General features: G+C 30.8%; 1 pseudogene; it reads left to right on the top strand.

Annotated features, from left to right (window-relative positions):
• Positions 1–8,089: 8,089 nt before the first annotated feature.
• LOC141550614 (syntaxin-7 pseudogene) lies at positions 8,090–8,902 on the top strand (annotated as a pseudogene).
• Positions 8,903–15,997: the final 7,095 nt, after the last annotated feature.

Below are 15,997 nucleotides of genomic sequence, written 5' to 3'. Positions count from 1 at the left end.
AATAAGGGGAAAAAAACTGATCTTTATCTACTTTATCTACTCTATTATGATTTCTCTTGTTATTAATCATGCCAAACATATTTCTCATAAGTTATTTTGTATGTTCAAAATTTTACACTTGACTTAAAATTATGCTTCTTGTTTCAACATTTTCTCTTGATTCTTCTTTCTTTTCTGCATCATTCTAACTTGGTCATTGTTCCAATATCAATTTATTTTTCAAATGTTAATTACAATTATATTAGCATTACAATTATATTAGCACTCAAATACTCCCTCATGTTAAAAAGGTCAATAAGAGGAATAGAAACACAACATGTATGAGGAAAATTGATGAATACCATTTGTGAAAGAAGCACCATTTCTCAAAAAAATGATGAGGAACGATACACAAAATGAAGAAGAAAATTGATACTTGAAGACAAGGCAGGTTGATATCATAATAGATAAATGGAATCAAGAGGACTTTAATGATTCCTCAGTCATTTATTAGGTTTTGAACAAGTCATTTAAAATATTTTCCTCATTTTCTCCATCTGTAACTTTAGGAGTTTGGATTTGAGGGTCTTCATAGTCCAATGGGACCATGGTACTACAAAGGTACTAAGAAGAAACAAATGGAATAAAGCCATGAAAAATACACAATAATTGCCAGACACTATAGTTTGTGAGTCCTGACATTTGCAACTGAAATATATATATATGAATCATGGAAAAATTAAATGACTTTGTGTTTATACCTGATAGCAGATTTCTCCGGTCTATCTCATACAATAAAGATGAAATTATAAAGATAGCAAGCTCTAATTTAAGGCATTAAGAATTATTAAAAATCTAGAGAAAAAAGTTTCTGAGAAAATAGCAGAAGAGAAACACAAGAGCAGGAAAGAGCAGAAATTGGGACAGATGATAGAGAAAGCTACCAGCTGAAATAGCTAAATATTCAGTTATCTTGTTGGGAATTTCCTGTTTGGAATAAAAGAATTGTTTTATTTATGAAAGAGAGTTTGGAAAAGCTGCATAAAGCTCAGAGTAAAGAATTGATTCCTACTGCTACCTGTAGAGTTATCAGGGCTGATTTCTTTCCAATACCATCTACAGACTGAGGGAGGGACAGATTTTCTAGGGTGTATCATATTTTCTATTGCACTCTCTAGATTGAGAGGGCAAAACATAAATATTTCTACTTATTGGCCAATAGCAAGTTTTTAGCTTAAGTGAAGTGTTCATCCATGATAGACTTTTTCACCCTCCTTAATCTTAGAAAAGTGTCTATGAAGAAAAAGAACATATTATTCCTTTATTACCTTGGAAAAAAAGAGTGGATTGATTTAGTACAAGACCTTTGAAGATCACAAGGAAGCCAGAGAAGAAAAGTCATATTTTTGTGGTCATATTCCAAAAGGGTTATGGTCCAAAGTTGCAAGTGGTCCCAGGCATATAGTTATTCTGTGTGTTTTTCTCCCCACTGATGTATCTCCCCCATCAAATTCCCATATATGTATGTCCACTTTACCCACATAGACATAGGGTGCCTTTTTGGATGTGTATGGCCCAAGTTTATGAGGAAATTACGATGTTTGATTTGTTTTTTTCTCTTTGTCTTCTGTTGAGTAAATGTAGGATTTCATTAACTATTTTTTTCCTTTTAGTGAGTAAATGTTATTAATCTAAATTTGTTTTTTTAAAACAAGAATTTTATGCTTATAAATTAATGATGCTCTCCTGGGATTGGGTGTGTGACTGTAGTTCTAGGAACTGAAAGACTAAAGCTGATATAATGTGAGCTTGAAAGTGCTGAGCTTGTTGTTTAAGCTATGAATATCTGGTGTCCTAAATATGGTATTAATATGGTTACCTCAAGGACCAAGGGTACAGTAGATTGTCTAAAAAAAGGTAAACCAGCCCAGGTTGAAAATGGAGCATATCAAGGCCCCCATGTTGTTCAGATTGGGATAGGATCTATGAGCAGATTCTATACTTCCATCCTTGATAAGATAGGAAGATGAACATTTTAAAAAAGCTAATTATGTAATGTTGACTTATTTCAGATAAATGGGAAATATGTTGGTAAGATCTTAGGATCTATAGTTGCATGTAATAAGACTGCATTTCATCTATATTAGAGTTATTCCCTGGATAGGAGAGGTAGAAGTTGAGTAATAGTAAAAATCTATACTTAAATTTAGACTTAATAATTACATTCTGAACAATAATAAGTAGGTAAAATGGATCACATAAGTGATTAATAATAAAATGAAAGAGAAAACAATGGTGATACAACTTAAAATTTCAGGGATTTAACAAAAGCAGGCTACAGAAGACAAATATATCTTTCAAAGCAGACCTCAATAAGATAGAAACAAAAATATGTAAATGGTGAAAATGAAATAAAAAATGAAAATGAAAAATGAAAAAAAAGATACCTGTTGTTACCAATAATATCCAAAATTGTCTTGGAAATCCTGGGAATATCAATAAAATAAGAAAAAATGCAAACAATAAGAATAGGGAGTGAGGTAACACAATTATCTCTTTTTTTACAAACAAAATTATATACTCTGAAAATTGCAAATATTCAACTAAAAATTAGTTGAAACAATTGATGATATGCTCTAATTAAAATAATAATAGGGATAAAGGTTCTATAGATGACAAAATTTGTTCTCCAAATTTCTTTATATTAGACACCTCAATAAATTAGATACACATCTGTTGGGGAATTTTTCCCTAAATTGCTTTTTTAATCCTTTTGAAATGTATTGCTTTCCCCCCATAAACTCTGAAGTGCTGAGAGAATTCTATTGTGTGATAGGTAATTATAATTCATTTTCTTGTACAGTTAGTAGTTAGTTCATTCCCTTTCTTCTGTCTATACTCTTCTTTATTTATATATTTATGGGCATTTTTTATTATTTTTTATTTTCAAAACATATGCATGGATAATTTTGCATCATTAATCCTTGCAAAACCTTGTGTTTCATTTTTCCCCTTTTCCCTTCACACCCGCCCTTAGATGGCAAGTAACCCAATATATGTTAAACATGGTAAAGTATAAGTGAACTTCAATATATGCATACATATTTCTGCACTTATCTTGTTGCACAAGAAAAATCAGATCAAAAAAGAAAAAAAATGAGAAAGAAAATAAAATGCAAGCAAACAACAAAAAGTGAAAATGCTATGTTGTGATCCATACTCAGTTCCCACAGTCCTCTCTCTAAGTGTAAGAAGCTCTCTTCATCCCAAGAAAATTGGAACTGGCCTGAATCATTCATGAGCATTTTAAAATCCAGTTTTCACCATGAAATTTTGGCCCCTTGGAAGGAAAAAGATTTCAGAAACTTTACAAAATAGGATGGTGGAAAATAGAGTTAGTACTTTTAACTGTGAATGTAACTGGAATGAATTCTCCCATAAAATGGAAGCAGAGAACAAACTGGATTAAAATCCAGAATTCTACAATATGTTGTTTGTAAGAAACATATTTGAAGCAGAGAGATACATAAAAAAAGTAAAGATAAAAGCCTGGAGTAGAATCTATTATGCTTTAGCTAAAGTTTAAAATCAGATTAAACAAAAGTAAAATTGATCTAATTGAAAGAGATAAGGAAAAAACCAATTTTGCTAAGGGAATCATACATATTGAAGCAATAGCAATACTAAAAATATATGCACCAAATGGTATAACATCCAAATTCCTAGAAGAGAATTTAAGTGAATTGCAAGAAGAAATAGACAGCAACACTATATGAATGGGGGATCTAAACATTTTTCTTTCATAATTATATAAATCTAGCCACAAAATAAACAAGAAAAAAACAAGAATCTTAGAAAACTTAGATATGAGAGATCTCTAGAGAAAAGTGAATAGGGACACAAAGGAATACAACTTTTTTTCTTAGCAATCCATGGCACATAATAAAAACTGATCAAGTGTTAGAGAATAAAAGCCTCACAAGAAAATGCAGTAAGGCAGAAATAGTAAATGCATCCTTTTCAGATCATGATGTAAGAAAAATAACATAATAAAGGGCCATGGAAGCCAAAGTTAATTGAAAATTAAATAATCTAGTCCTAAAGAATGAGCGGTTCAAATAATAACTATAAAAACAATAATTTCACCTAAAAGAATGACAATAAAGACACAACACACCAAAATTTATGAGATTTAGCCAAAACAGTTCTTAGGGGAAATTTTACATTTCTAGATGTTTACATGAATAGAATAGAGAAAGAGAAGATCAATGAATTTAGCTTGCAATTAAGAAAAACTAGAAATAAAACAAATTAAAATTCCCCAATTAAAGAGCAAATAGCAAATTCTGAAAATAAAAGGGAGATTGATAAAAAATAAGAATCCCATTAAAGTAATAAAGAGAATTAAGAATTGGTTTTATTAACAAAAACAAAAGAAACTGATAAACCTTTAATTAATTTGATTAGAAAAAGAAAAGAAAGCCAAATTACCAGCATTTGAAAATCTAAGGGAAATGGATGAATACTTACAAAAATGTAGATTTCCTAGATTAACAGAGGAAATGAATTAGTTACATGAATAGTTTTATTTTAGAAAAATAAATTGAACAAGCTATTAATCAACTCCCTAAAAAAAATTTCCAGGACCATAGGAATTATAATTGAATTCTATAAAACATTTAAAGAGCACTTGATTCCATCATAAAAAAGGGAAGGAGTCCTACCAAATTCCTTTTATGACAGATACAGTGCTAATACCTGAACCAGGAAGAGTAAACAGAGAGAAAGAAAATTATAGACCAAATTTCCCTAGTGAATACCTATGCAAAAATCTGGAATAAAATAATAACAAAGAGACTACAGCAACTTATCACCAAAATAATTCATTATGACCAAGTGGGATTTATACGAGGAATGCAAGGCTGATTCAACCCTGAGGTTCCACACCTTTCAGATGGGCTAACATGATAGAAAAAACAAGTACACTAATAAAACATTGTTGGTGTAGTTGTGAATTGATTCAACCATTCTGGAGAGTAAGTTGGAAATGTGTCCAAACAGCTATCAAACTGTACATATCTTTTTATTCAGCTGTGTTTCTTTTGGGTCTGTATCTCAAGTAGATGAGAAAAAGGAAAAGAACCCCCATGTGCAAAAAATATTTGTAGCAGCGTTTTTTTGGTAGTGAAAGAAACTGAAAATTGAGTGAATGCCTATCAGATGGGGAATAGCTGAATAAGTTGTGGTATATGATTGTAATGGAATATTATTTTTCCATAAGAAGTGACCAGCAGGATGATTTCAGAAAGATCTAGAGAGACTTATATATATTGATACTAAGTGAAATTAATAGAACTAAGAGAACATTATAGACGGCAACAACAAAATTATGTGATAATCAGTTGTGATAGACTTGGCTCTTTGCAATAATGAGGTGATTATGGCCTATTCCAATACATTGTGTTGGAGAGAGCCATCTGCATCCAGAGAGAGTACTATGGGAGATTTAATGTGAATCACCACATAGTATTTTCAGCTTTTTTGTTGTTATTGTTTGCTTCCTTTTTTTCTCTCTCTCATATTTCCCATTTGATCTGATTTTTCTTGTGCAGCATGATAAATGTGGAAATATGTTTAGAAGAATTGCACATGTTTAATTTATATTGGATTACTTGCTGTCTAGGAGAGGGTAAGGGAAGGAAAAAATTTGAAGCATAAGGTTTTGCAAGAATAAATGTTGAAAACTCTCTTTGCATGTATTTAAAAAATTGGCCCCTTTAAGTCTTTGTCTTTTATTCTTAATTGATTAATCATATTTTTCATCCTCATCCCTTGACTCATCTTTTTCTTTTGCTGCATGGACTTCTAGGGGAAGAAATGTTGGATATCCTTTATCTCATCATTAGAGGAAAATAGAGGCTAGTATCGTTTCTAACTTTGTCTTCCATAAATTCTGTGGAAGAAATTTTTACCATACCATTTTTTTTCACACATCTTTACCCTGTGCTTTGAACACAATCCATTTTTTAGTCCTTCTAGTTGTTCTCTCTTGCCTTTATATGAATTGGAAGAATTTGTTTTTACATGTTTTTTTGAAAGTAAAAAAAAAGGTTCTGGATGATTAGCTATCAAGTAATAATCGTATAGAATTCCAAGAATTAGACCCTGACTTACAAATCTCTAAACTTCCTTAGAGTCATTACATCTGACCTACATAGATGGCTGGCAAAGAGGCTTTTCTTTGAGGGTGTTCTAACCTTGTTATTACATTGTTATTCCTAACATATTTGCTTTTGTACTATTTCTATCTTCTTACCTTGTGGATTACATTTTAATTGTTCCATATATAGCAAAAAATTCTACTTTTTTAATATTGTGAGTTATTAAATATTATTGGCAGGGGAGGACTTTTCCTTATATTTCAGAATCAGAATTCACTTTCTCCATGAAGGTTTACCTCATTTCCCCAGTAACTTTTCTCTCCTCCAATTTATCTAGAATATTTTGCCAAGCCTCTTCTCAGCTATTGCATTTTACTTTGTATTATACATTATAATGAATTTGTCCTCTCCCTTCTATTCTGTTGTTTCATTATACTAAATGTTTTTTGAGATCAAGATTTTTATTTTTGTTTCCCCAATATCTACCTGAAGACCTTAGATAGTGTTTATTGAAATATAGTTGAATTATATTAAATTAAATTAAAGAGGAATGAGTAAGATATAGATAAGAAGATTAAACAAATTGAGTTTTTTATATATTATGTATTAAGTGACTGATTAGAAGCTTCATAATTTTTGTATGTGTATCTACAGGACAAATCACTTTGCCAGAAAAAGTTTGGCCTTAAAAATGCCCAACTGAGATATTCATTTTCAATCCCAAAGAAGAAAGAACTCTCAGGAGCAATGTCATTGCTTCTCTCAATGGAAAAAATGACCCTAAATGAGCAATATTTTTTGCAATCACAAGACATCAGGGAACCTTACTGAGTAAAGAAAAAAGGATATGGGAGGAATTCATCCATAAAATTGAAGTTCATAAAAGAATGGATTAAAAGGCAGAATCCAACAAAACATTATCAAAAACATTTGATATAGAGACACAAATAGAATAAAAATAAGTATTTAGAGCAGTACCTATTATGTTTCAACTAAATTACAAAACAAAACCAAAACAAAACATAGTATATAATCATAATCTGAGACAAAGTAGATATAATTAAAAGGGATAAGCAAGAAAAATAATCTTTCTAATGCACATCATAGATAATGAATATTAACCCTAATATATATATATATATATATATATATATATATATATATATATATATATATATATACATACATACGTATGTCTGTATTTGCATATATATGAAATATATATGCATAAAATGGATTAGCATCTAAATTCTTAAATGAAAAGTTAAATGAATTATCCCTTTTCTCCAAGGAACTGAGATAATTGGTACACAGAGTCCCATAGAAGAAATAGTAAAACAATATTTGTGAAGTGCCTCAGATCTTTCTAAAGGACTAGATAAATCTCAGCATAAAGTAAATAAGAAAAGTCAAAAAGATCAATAGAATCTTAGAAAAGTTAGATATAGTAAACCCCTGAAGTAAATTGAATGGAAATTGAAAGCAGTAAATATATATGTATATATATATATATATATATATATTTGTATGTATATATATATATTTGTATGTATATATGTGTGTGTATATATGCATCTATACATGGAATTTTACAAAAATTGTGCAGGTAATAAAAGATAGAAGCCATATAACTAAAGGTAAAAAGGCAGAAATATTAAACAATGTTTTTATTTAATTAAGGGACATGAAAGCATCCATTGAAAGATAACTGGAACCTAAATAATCTAATCCTAAAGAAATGAGCTGGTAAGGCAAGGCACCAGCTAATACAAACCACAACCCATCAGTTGAAATATTCAGCTAGGTGTTTTCCAGGACGTTTAAACATGGCTGCCAGTGGAGGAAAAGGGAGCAGGGGAAGAAAAGATAGAGGTCTTGGTGATCATTTAGAGAAAACTTTTCATATTTCCTCTCCCATCTGATGAGGCTGGTCAATGATCAAATAAGCTATGTTTTATGCTCCAGGAATTGATGATGAACTAGCTCAATTGGCTCAGTACATCTCTTCTAATATCTAGAAGATTACACAAATTTCCAAAAAAATACAAAGATTGTTGAACCACTTGGAAAACCTCAAGTTGCCTGAATTGAGGCAACAACTGCAATGGAAGCAATATTATACAAACAAACAAAAATTAGATGAGTATATAAAAGATTTCGAACCTCTGCCCACCACCCCAAGTGAATAGTATCAAAGGAAAATATAGAAACATCAGCTCATTGCTGAATTCACAGCTTCAATAATAAACTGCAAGAAGGTCTAAAGGCAAGTTGCTGAAAAAGTGAAAGATTTTGTTGCCAGAGTAAGAGCAAGTTCCAGGTCTCTGGTTGTTTTCCTGAGGTGGTCCTAAAGAGAATAATCTTATATCTTGGCAAAGTGAAACCCAACCCCAAGCGTGATTGCAGGATGAAGACATTGCAGAAGGTGATTTACATCTTATTCTAGAGAGAGAAAATCTTCCATTAGGCAACTTGAAGCTGATATAACGATTATAAATGAAATATTTAAGGACTTAGCTGTGAAGATTCATCAACAAGGACATGTGATAGATAGCATAGAAGCCAATATAAATGACATCAAAGTACATATCCAGCAGGAAAACCAACAGCTATCTAGGGCTGCAAATTATCAGTGCAAGTCCTGAAAAATTCTGTGCATTATTCTTTTGATTGTTGTCATTAGATTGGTGACTTTTGGACTTATCATTGGGAGATCCTTTAAAAAAGGTACTAGGAAGACAGTGTTGCCCTATAACATCTAAATTATATGGGAACATTCTTCTAATAGTAGTTTTTATCATTGTATAGTTGTTAAGTATATGATGACTTCCATACTTTGTCATTTTTATTTGATAGGAATTTTTCTTTGGTTTCAATCTATTTTCTAATATTGAAATGGTTTCTACATTTTTATGCTTTTGTTACATTCTTCAATTTAACTGTTACTGAATTTCATCTATATTCAAATTTATTATCATCCCATTATTTAAGTTGTTGTCTGTTAATTCAGTTTTTGCCATTAAAAACTTTTCTATCATATGTACATCTCTATTATTGTGCATACTTGTATCTATCTTACTGTTGGCACAGAGAAAATATCTGATTTTTATTTCAGTTTAGGCTAGTAGAGGAAATATTATAAAAACAACTTGAAATATTGAGTATCAGATCTCTATACTGATTATTTCAAAACATAAGATGCCAAAATAATCTTTCTTGCATGATTCATTCTTTTGATACCTGTATTAACTCAGAAAAACAATATATGGATATATTCTTAATTTTTATAATACTCCTGATATGTATTAATTAAACATTTTTAGAGCATGCTTGCTAAATACCTTGAAAGTGAAGGAAGATTGTGATAACATAGGCTGTATCTAGCCCTTAACCCTATTTGGAGAAGTACAGTCTGAATGTTTACTGTGCATTTGGAGGGAAAAATATGAAAATGCTACCACTAATAATATTTGAATTCAAGACTTACTGTATGGTTGACTACACTAAAAACAGCAATCCAGGTTTTTCAGTGGGTTTTGATTTACCTTTCCTCCTATCTGGTTGAGGAGTAACTAGGTTCTTAGATCAAAATTGCCATCATTAGCTAACACACTGACTAATTTTCTCTGTTTTGTTTTACTCTTTCTCATTTATATGCCATTTTATACCATACTTCATTAGAATGAGGATTGAATGTTTTATCAATAAACACGCTAGCTTTTTTTAATCAATGTTGTTTAAGTACAATTCTACAATATTATTTTTATAGCAGCTTAATAGTGAATATACCGTTTACATGGCAAGTTATAAGATTTTAATTGGAAACAAATAAAGTTAACTAATTTAGTAAAATAAAACTTTTCCAACCAAAATGATAATTTAAGCTGAAAAAATAAGAGAATCATAAAATAATCAATAATTTTGTTAACAAGAATGAAAATGATACAACATACCAAAATTTGTGGTATATAGTAAAAACACTACTTAGGGGCTTAGCTTTTATCCTTTTCCCCCTACCCAATAGCCTTCATTTTTGCAAGTACATGTAAAGATAGTTTTCAACATTCACTTTTGTAAGATTTTTAGTTCCATTTTTCTACCTCCTTCCTTTACCTTCTTTCTCACCAAGACAACAAGCAATTTGATATAGGTTATAAATATAAAATCATTTAAACATTTTTTCATATTAGTCATATTTTGAAAGAAAAGTTAGAACAAAAGGGAAAAACTATGAGAAAGAAAAAACAAGCAAGCAAACAAACAAATAAGTTAAAAATAATATGGTTTGATCCATATCCAGTCTCCATAGTTCTCTCTATGTATGCAGGTGACATTTTTCATCCAAAATCTATTGGAATTGTTTTGAAACACCACATTGCTAAGAAGAGCTAGGTTTATTATAGCTAATCATCACATCTCCTTATTCTGCTCACTTCACTCAGCTTCAATTCATGCAAGTCTTTCCAGGATTTTCTGAAATCAGCCTGCTCATCAGCTTTATAGAACAATAATATTCTATTACATTCATATACCATGACTTATTCAGCCATTATACTTCCAAACTGCTCTCTAGAATGACTGGATCAATTCACCATTCCACCAACAATGCATTAGTGTAACAGTTTTCCCATATCACCTCCAAGACTTATCATTATCTTTTCCTGTCATTTTAAGCATTCTGATATATGTGAGATGCTATCCCAGAGTTGAAAAAACTTATATTTCCAAATGATAATATCAATAAAAAAGGAACAGATCAATGAATTTGAGATGAAACTTTAAAAAATGGAACGAATAAAGTCCCCAATTCATCATTAAAATGAAATCATGAAAATCAAAGAAAAAATTCTTAATGAATTTTTTGAAATAAATGATATTCATGAAATTAATGAATTAAATTAAAACAATTTTAATGAAGAAAAATGAAATGACCCCTTGCTTAATTTAATTTAAAAAGAAGGATAAAACTACTCATCTCAAAAATGAAAAGGTAAAATATTCCATTAATGAAAAAAATTAAACCAATTATTAGGTGTGATTTTGCCCAAATATTTGTCAGTTTTACTGACAACCCAACCTAGACCCAACCTCTGAGTCAGTGGCAGTCATGTTGGCTTTCAGACATCTCAGCCTAGAGTCACAAAAGAACACCCAGAGTGCAAGCCCAAAGCAGACAGCCCTAGACCCAGCTCTTGGCTGGACCCCAGTGTCATCAAGATGGAACATTTGAATCAGCAGGACTCGGAAGGTCAGTGGATAGGGTCTGTGGCAATGAGGTGAGTGATGTGCAGTCATGGCCAGCACACTAGATCTTATAGCTACAGTAGGGCTTGGAAACACCTCCTAAAGCTCCAAAGCAGAAAAGAGTGCTTGTGGTCAGATTTCTAGAAGAATTTCTAATAACAGCTGCACAAAACTTCTGAAGCTTGGGACATCGCACCCTTCACCCTTGAAACAGAGTCCTACTTTCACAAAAAGATAAAAGCACAATAAAAGGCTAGAAAAATGAGCAGAAAATAACAAAAAAATGTTGATTATTGAAAGTTATGGTGACAAGGAAGATGAAAACAAACACTTAGAAGTTAACAAAGTCAAAACTCCCATCCAAAGCCTTCAAGAAAAAATAAGTATTTACATTCAGGCCATGGAGGAGCTCAAAAGGATCTTTGAAAATAAAGTAAGAGAGGTAGAGGAAAAATTAGGGAAAGAATAGTGAGAGGCTAATGAGAAGAAGAATGCCTTAAAAAGCAAATTGGCCAATTGGGAAAGGAGATACAAAAACTCACTAAGGAAAATAATTCCTTAAAAATTAGGAGCAAATGGAATCTAATGACTTTATGAGAAATCAAAATACAATAAAACAAAACCAAAATATGTGTAACATCGTATTGGACAAACTAATTTAGGAGAAATAATTTTTAAATTATTGTTTTACCTGAAGTCATGAAAAAAAAGAGCCTGGACATCATTTTCAGGATATCCAATCAGGATAATATAAGATTTAGCAGTCTTGACATTACAGGGCCAGAGGACTTGGAGTATGATATTCTGGAGAGCACCCAAGAATCACCTACTCAGCAAAACTGAATATAATTCTTCAAAGGAAAGATGGTAATTAAATGAAACAGAGGATATCCAAGCATTTTTTTTCTGAGACAATTGGGGTTAAGTAACTTGCCCAGGGTCACACAGCCAGGAAGTGTTACATGTCTGTGGCCAAATTTGAACTTAGGTCCTCCTGACTTCAGGGCTGGTGCTCTATCCACTGCACCACTTAGCTGCCCCATATCCAAGCATTTATGATGAAAAGACCAGAACTGATTGGAAAATTTGATTTTCAAGTACAGGACTCTGGAGAAGCATAAGGAGGTAATCAGGAAAGTGACATTATAAGTGACTTAAGGTTTATGTGTTTACATTCTACTTGGGAAGATAACAATTGTAACTCATTAGAAAGTTCTCATTATTATGACAGTTATGAATATATATATATATACATATATATGTGTATATATATTTATATATGCATATATATACACATATACATACATACATAAGGAATGGATGTGAGTTGAATATTAAAGGATACTATCTTTTTTTAATTGATGAAATTAAGGGATGAGAGAGGAACATACCAGGAGAAAAGGACAGGGAGAAATGGAATAGCACAAATTATCTGCCATAAAAAAGAGGCAATAAAAAGCTTTTACAGTGGAGGGAAGTAGGAGGGAAGGAGGGAGAGGGTGAGTGAATGAACCTTATTCTTATCAGAATTGGCTCATATAGGAAATACATACATACTTAATAGAGATATAGAAATATATTTTATCTTTCAGGAAAATAGGAGAATAGGATATGGGAAGTGGGGGAGGGTGATAAAAGAGAGGGCATATTAGGGGAGGGAGTGGTCAGTAGCAACACACTTTTGAGTAGGGATAGGGGGAAAGGAGAGAGAAAAATGGCAGGGGGAAATATAATTAGCAGTAATAATTGTAAAAAACAATTGAAGCACTTTTCTCTGATGGAATATCATTGTTCTTTGGTAAATGATTTAGAAGAATGCTTTCAGAGGAAAAAAAACCCTGGAAAGTTCTTCATGAAGAAAGTGAAATAAATATACTGTATATAAAGTAATAGCAATGTTCTTGGATGACTAGCTGTAAATGAGTTTGTTATTCTTAGTAGCATAATCATCCACAACTGAAGGATTTATGATTAAAAATTCTGTCCTTACCTAGAAATAGAACTGATTGTATCTGACAAGAATTACAATTCTCTATTTCTGGCTCTCTTCCCCTCTCTTTCTCTCTCTCTATTTTCAACTTAATTTTTCTTGAGGGATTTTATTTTCATTAGGGTAGGTTATCTATTATTTTTCACAACTTGATTTTACAGAAATGTTTTGTATAACTTCACATATAATTTCTTAATTGTGAGTGGGGTTAAAGAAGAGAACCTAGAATTCAAAAATCTTATAAACAAATATAATTTTAACATAACTTGAGGGAAAATATTAAATAAATAAATTAATTAAAATTAAAAAAAAATCATACACAACGAGTAGCTTGGATGAATACTAAAAAATTCAGGGTTGGCTCAATTTTAGAAACAAACAAACAAAAGAATAGTTGACAATATCAACAATAAAAATAACAAAATCATATGACTGTAAATAGATGCAGAAAAAGCTTTTCATAAAATGATACCCATTCCTATTTTAAAAAGCTGAAAAATATTGAAATGCATGAAATCTTTCTTAAATGACAAGTAATATTTATTTAAGACCAAGAACACACATTGTCTATAATGTGTATAAATGTGAAACCTTACTAATAAGCCCAGGAACAAGGTGATCCATTTTCACCACTATTATTTAATATTATACTAGAGACACTACATATAGCAGTAAGAAAAAATAAATAAATTAGAGGAAATAAAGTAAGCAATAAAGAAACAAAAGTATCACTCTTTGCAGATAATATTTTTAGAGATATCTAGAGAATTACCTTTAAAACTAATTTAGTTTTGCAAAGTTCCACAATATAAAATAAGCTCACATAAATCATTAACATTTCTATTATGGAAATAATGTTTGCATGATTTAACATATATAATTAATATAAAATTGTTTAGAGAGGGACAGTAGAAAAGAGAGGGAGGAAATATGGAAGTCAAAATTTTCTAAAAATATTTAATGAAATAAACATTTTAAATTGCTTTTTTCCTTCACTGATTATGTCTATTCATGCCTTTTATGTTAACTTTTCATAAGACTATTTTATGAACTGTATTGCTTTTAAAAGCATAAAACATGGTAAAAGACAAAAGGGATATCAAAAGAGGCCTTCTCAGGAACAGTGATGAAAACGTGAGAGAAAAAATTATAAGGAATGGCCAAATTCTATCCTTGCTGAATACTTTGTCTTTTTTCACTCAGCTCCCTGTTGCTTTCATTCACCAAAATGCCCTCCATTTTTAATCCAGCTTGGTACCAATCACATTATTATGGAAAATCATCTTATTTCATTTTGTCTCTTATCTTCTACTTAGTTTTAACTTGAAATTAGTTCTGTCTTCAACCATTAAAAAAATATTACCAAAAAATGTAAAACTACACTTGATTCAAATGGAACTTAATACTCCATGCTTCCACAATGCAATATCTGTCTCATTATGGTGCTTTATTTTATACCAATTTTGAGGTAGCTGATTTCAGACAGCAAAAAAATGTCTGATTATAATTAATGTGTCCCAAATATCTCAGTGCCTTGAAGGAAACAGGCAACATATTCTAGTCCCAATCTGCTGTTTTAAAATGATCAACCAGCAGGAGGAAAACTAATCAAGGGAAAATATTATTTATGTGCCAGACAACAGGAATATTTAGACCATTAATCTAGTGACAAAAACAGATGAACAAGCACAACTAAAACGATTCAAAAGTTAAAATAAATAGGACCATGTTCTTTAAAAATGATATATTTGCACTAGAGAATATCAATAAGTAAATTTGAAAGATATTTTGCTTACTCTTCATGCTCTAATCATTTAAATGAGAATAACAAACTACTATGTGATGAAAATATTTGAGGGAAAGGGGATAAGTTTCTTATATTTATTGTTTTATTATATTTATTTTAAGGTGTTTTGCAGTTTTGGTAGAGATAGTTATAGATAAAATAACAGACTTTATAAAATATCTGACCCTGTTCCAATATTATTTTTGAAGGTATTACTTAAAAAACAAAACTAAAGGTTTCATTTATTTGTACATGTATTAAAAATGAAGAAAAAACCTATAGGAAAGAAAAAAAAAAGTAAATGAAAAACATATGCTTTGATCAGCATTATGATTCCATCAGTTCTTTATCTTTTTATGCACAACATTTTCTTTCATTAATTCTTTGTATTTGTTTTGGATCATTCTATTGCTGAGAAGAGTTGAGTCAATGGTAGTTGGTCATCACACAATATTGCTGATATCATGAACAATGTGTTTCTGATTCTGTTTATTTCACTTTTCTTCAGTTCATATAATTCTTGCAAGGATTTTTGAAAAGCTTCCTGTTCTTCATTTCTTGTAGTACAATAGTATTTCATTATATCTATGCACCATAGCTAATTTAGACAATCCCCACTTGATGGGCATACCTTCAGTTTATAATATTTTTCTACCATGAAAAGAGCTGTTATAAATATTTTTGTATATACAGGTCTTCTCTTTATCTTCTACTTGGGATACAAAAGTAATGGTTTTATTGGGTCAAGGGATATATACAATTTTGTTGTCTTTTGGGCACAGTTCCAAACTGCTTTGCAGAAATGTTGGAATAGTTCACAACTCCACCAACAATGCA

Source organism: Sminthopsis crassicaudata, chromosome 1 (genome assembly GCF_048593235.1).
Source record: "Sminthopsis crassicaudata isolate SCR6 chromosome 1, ASM4859323v1, whole genome shotgun sequence".
Taxonomy (NCBI): domain Eukaryota; kingdom Metazoa; phylum Chordata; class Mammalia; order Dasyuromorphia; family Dasyuridae; genus Sminthopsis; species Sminthopsis crassicaudata.
The sequence above is the reverse complement of the archived record's forward strand: the minus strand, read 5'-3'. Positions and strand labels throughout refer to the sequence as shown.